General features: G+C 35.1%; 1 pseudogene; it reads left to right on the top strand.

The window, feature by feature from the left end:
- The first annotated feature begins 528 nt into the window (after positions 1–528).
- Positions 529–4,018, top strand: LOC116401964 (annotated as a pseudogene).
- The last annotated feature ends 1,198 nt before the right edge of the window (positions 4,019–5,216 follow it).

Here is a 5,216-nt window from a genome sequence, read left to right as displayed (position 1 = left end):
ACCAAGCAATGAAGGGAGATTTGGTTTGGGTTATATGCCAAACGTATATGATAAAATTAGGCTTCAAAAAAGAAAAGAAGAAAAGTGTTTGGAAAAGCAAGGGATGATGGTGTTTGATCCAAGTCTAAAATTTATACCAGCATTATATGATACTTTCAAGAGTGCTGGTATAAGTTACTCATCACGTGACTCTGATTCAAAACATTGTTTGTTAACAAAGATGGAGAGTTTATCAATTGCAGCAGTGGCACAAGAAGCATCATTTGAAGATGAAACAGTTTATGCATGTCCACCTAATTTTGAGCTTAACAATTGGGATGTTGTAGACCTACCTACATTTTCTGGAGATTTTCAAGAGTAATGATTAAACTTTTATTTTTTTTAATTTTCTAGTTGGTTCTACTTAAGGCCACAGTATTTTGTTTGCTTTACAAAATGGAATGTATTTTTTTTTTTTTTCCCTTTCTTGTTATTTAATGAAATTTTCGCATTTTCCTTTCATTCTTTCTAATTTCTTCTTCTCTCTGCTTTCTTTCTTGCATCTTGCAAATTAAACACAAAAGTCCAAACTTTTTCATAGACAACATTCATAAGAACGAAGATGTTAGTAATTCCAGTTCTACCCTTGATACCTTAATATACACTATGGAATCTGACAAAGAGAGTGACGATGAAAATGCTGGGAGAATATCCTCAGAACTGTTAAGATTAGTAGAAGAAGAAGATAAGGTCTTAGGTCCTCACCAAGAGCTAGTTGAAGTAATCAATTTGGGTTCTCAGGAGGAATCAAAAGAGGTAAAAATTGGCACATCAATGACCAGTGAAACTCGAAAAAAAATAATCAATTTGTTACGTGAGTACTCAGATATTTTTGCTTGGAGTTATCAGGATATGCCGGGGTTAAATACGGATATTGTAGTACATCGTGTTCCTTTGAAGCCAGAATGCAATCCAGTAAGACAAAAGCTACGTAAAATGAAGCCTGATATATTGATTAAAATAAAAAGGAAGTACAAAAACAAATTGAAGCAGGATTCCTCATAGTCTCCAAATATCCTGAATGGGTGGCAAACATTGTTCCAGTACCTAAAAAAGACGGAAAAGTGAGAATGTGTGTGGACTATAGAGATTTAAATCGAGCTAGTCCAAAAGATAACTTCCCTTTACCTCACATCGACATGTTGGTGGATAACACTGCAGGATATTCAACTTTCTCCTTCATGGATGGTTTCTCAGGATATAATCAAATCAAAATGGCTGAAGAAGATAGAGAAAAAACAACATTCATTACCCTTTGGGGAACATTTTGCTACAAAGTAATGCCTTTTGGTTTGAAAAATGCCGGGGCAACATATCAGCGAGCAATGGTTACACTTTTTCATGATATGATGCATAAGGAAATAGAGGTGTATGTTGATGATATGATTGCAAAATCCAAGGCAAATGAAGATCATACAACTATACTTCAAAAATTATTCGATCGGTTGAGAGAAGTATCAATTGAAATTAAATCCATCCAAATGTACATTTGGGGCAACCTCGGAAAACTGTTGGGATTCATTGTCAGTGAAGAAGGGATCAAAGTAGACCCAGATAAAGTAAGGCATCATGGACATGCCATCCCCTGAAACGGAAAAAGAAGTTCGAGCCTTTCTTGGAAGACTGAATTACATATCCAGATTTATCTCACATTTGACCCCAACTTGCGAACCAATCTTCAAGCTTTTACGTAAAAATAATCCAGGAAAATGGAATGAGGATTGTGAAGAAGCTTTCAACAAAATTAAGCATATCTACAAAGCCACCTGTATTGATACCTCCAGCTCCAGGACGGCCGTTAATCTATACTTGACGGTTTTAGAAGGTTCTTATGGGTGGTGTTCTAGGACAACATGACTTATCAGGAAAGAAAGAGCATGCTATTTATTATTTAAGCAAAAAATTCACCGATTATGAGTCGAAATACTCAATGTTAGAGCGAACTTGTTGTGCTTTGGTATGGACGCGCTCACCGTTTGAGGCAATATATGTTATATCATCGACATGGCTTATTTCAAAAATGGATCCAATAAAATACATTTTTGAGAAACCGTCATTATCTGGTAGAATTGCAAAGTGGCAAGTTTTGTTGTCAGAGTATGATATTGTTTATGTTACTAAAAATAGCAATAAAGGGAAGTGCGCTTGCTGATCATTTAGCTGCCCAAACCAGTAGCAGATTACGAGCCAATGAGTGTTGATTTTCCTGATGAAAACATATTTTAGTTGAAAATGATGCTACGGATCATGAGACTTGGATTATGCTTTTTGATGGTGCCTCAAATGAGTTGGGACATGGATTGGAGTTGTACTAATTTCCCCAAAAGGAAAGGTATTTCCCCTAACAGCTAAGTTATGTTTTGAATGCACTCACAATATCGCTGAATATGAAGCTTGTATTATGGGACTTCAAGCAGCAATCGACATGAGTGTTAAAAAGTTGAAAGTTTTGGGTGACTCAATGCTAGTAATACATCAAGTCAAGGAAGAATGGGAAACAAGAGATGCTAAATTGGTTCCTTATAGCCAATACATTGCAAAATTATCTCAAAATTTTGAGAAAATTTCATTTGACCATGTTCATAGGGAAGACAATCGAATGGCAGATGCATTAGCCACCCTGGCAGTCATGTTTAATCTTAATCTTGAGTATGAGCTTTATCCAATCCAAATTACGAAAAGAGATGCGCCGGCATATTGCATGAATATTGAAAATGACAACAAGCCATGGTATTTTGATATCAAGCAATACATAAAGTGTAGAGAATATCCATATGGAGCTTCAAAGAATGACAAACGCACAATAAGAAGGTTGGCCATGAACTTTTTCTTAAGTGGTGAAGTTCTTTATAAAAGAAACCATGATATGGTACTCCTTCGGTGTGTTGATGTGGAAGAAGCAAAACAAATTATGATAGAAATTCATGAAGGAATATGTGGAACACATGCTAACGGACATACTATGGCCAGACAAATACTTAGATCTGGTTATTATTGGACAACGATGGAATCAGACTGCATAAAATATGCAAGAGAATGTAAAAAGTGTCAAATTTATATGGATAGGATTCATGCAGCAGCATCTCCATTGCATGTCTTGTCAGCACCATGGCCATTTTCTTTGTGGGGAATTGATGTTATTGGACCCATTGATCCTAAAGCCTCAAATGGTCATCGTTTTATTCTTGTAGCCATTGATTACTTCACTAAAATGGATAGAGGCGGCATCTTACTGCAATGTTACAAGAGGAGTGGTACTCAAGTTTATCAAAAAAGAGTTGATCTGTCGTTATGGTCTACCAGAGGGTATTATTACAGATAATGCCAAGAACCTTAATAACAAAATGATGGACGAACTTTGTGAGAAATTCAAGATCAATCACAGAAATTCGACTCCATATCGCCCCAAGATGAATGGGGCAGTTGAAGCAGCCAACAAAAATATTAAAAGAATTATTGAGAAGATGACAACAACATACAAAGATTGGCATGAAATACTACCGTTTGCATTGCATGGATATCGCACATCAGTTCGTACTTCAACAGGGGCAACACCATTTTCTTTGGTTTTATGGTATGGAAGCTGTCCTACCTTTAGAAGTTGAGATACCTTCATTGAGAGTTCTCATGGAAGCTAAGTTAGATGAAGCTGAATGGATAAGAGGTCGTTATGAGCAGTTGAATTTCATTGAAGAAAAACGTTTGACAGCATTAAGTCATGGACAACTTTACCAAAAAAAGACTAATGCGAGCATACAATAAAAAGGTACACCCTCGAAGTTTTCGAGAAGGAGATTTAGTGTTAAAAAGGATACTTCCATTTCTAAAGGACCATCGAGGAAAATGGACTCCTAATTATGAAGGTCCGTTCGTGGTAAAAAAGGCATTTTCAGGAGGAGCTTTACTTTTAACCAATATGGATGGTGTTGAGTTAAAAAATTCGGTGAATTCAGATTATGTTCGAAGATACTATGCGTGAGCCCTTTTCATAGAAAACTTCGTAGTGTTGAAAGAAGTCGGGGGTATTTCTAGGAAACTTACATTTAGTTCCTAGAATGTTGTTCCCATTTGTATAAACTTCCCCTTATCTCCTCTCTTTGTACTCCTATTCCAAGAATCGTTGTTATCTTTTCATTTCTTATCATATATATCAAACACTTCTTTATTTGTCAATCCTTTCTTTCATCCTTTTTAAATGCCATCAAAGTAGAGTAAACATCCATTATTCATTAGCCCATTTGTTCTATCTATTTGTTAATTAATAAAGATTCAGTACGACTTATTGTATTTGCAAACCAAGTAAAAGCCATGATTTCCTCTTGTTAAGACTTAAGAAAATGTAGGCGTTTACAAGTCCAGACACATTTCTCTATGATTGTGAGTTGTTGTAATTGGAAGTCTACATCCTAAAGGATTCATGTTTTGTGAAGTCCAAAACTAAAACAATATTATGTTTTTACAACATAGTACAATCTATCGCAGTTGGATTCATTTGTTTTGATACGAAGAGAGGCGAGTTCGACAGCTTAAAAAATTCTCGTGATATATGTCTTATTCTATCCTATGACGACAATGCTCATAAATTGTTGATGGTATTGGTAAAATGGAGTAGTGAGCTATTTATTCCTTTGAAAAGCACAATATTTAAATTAAATTTCAAATAAGTTTTAAGAGAAGGATGAGTCCACTTTATCAAATTTAGCCTTACAGCTAAGATTGATGTGTTTTTTTTTTTACAAATTTGGTTAAATCGAGCCCAGATATGAAGCTGAGGCCGAAGCCTGTTTATCAGGTCCTTTCTCATTTATCAAACCTAGTCCTAGAGCTAAGGTTGATGTTTTTTTTTTTTTATTTATTATTTTATTAAAAAAAATTGGTTAAATCGAGCCCAGATATGAAGCTGAGGCCGAAGCCTGTCTATCAGGTCCTTTCTCATTTATCAAACCTAGTCCTAGAGCTAAGGTTGATGTTTTTTTTTTTTAATTTTATTTTATTAAAAATTTTGGTTAAATCGAGCCCAGATATGAAGCTGAGGCCGAAGCCTGTCTATCAGGTCCTTTCTCATTTATCAAACCTAGTCCTAGAGCTAAGGTTGATGTTTTTTTTTTTTTTTTTTTTTTTTTTTTTTTTTTTTTTCTTTTTTTTTCTCTCTCTAAAATAAAAAAGATCGGCCAAAT

The sequence above is a fragment of the Cucumis sativus genome, chromosome 2, assembly GCF_000004075.3.
Source record: "Cucumis sativus cultivar 9930 chromosome 2, Cucumber_9930_V3, whole genome shotgun sequence".
In the NCBI taxonomy this organism is placed as follows: Eukaryota; Viridiplantae; Streptophyta; class Magnoliopsida; order Cucurbitales; family Cucurbitaceae; genus Cucumis; species Cucumis sativus.
The sequence above is the reverse complement of the archived record's forward strand: the minus strand, read 5'-3'. Positions and strand labels throughout refer to the sequence as shown.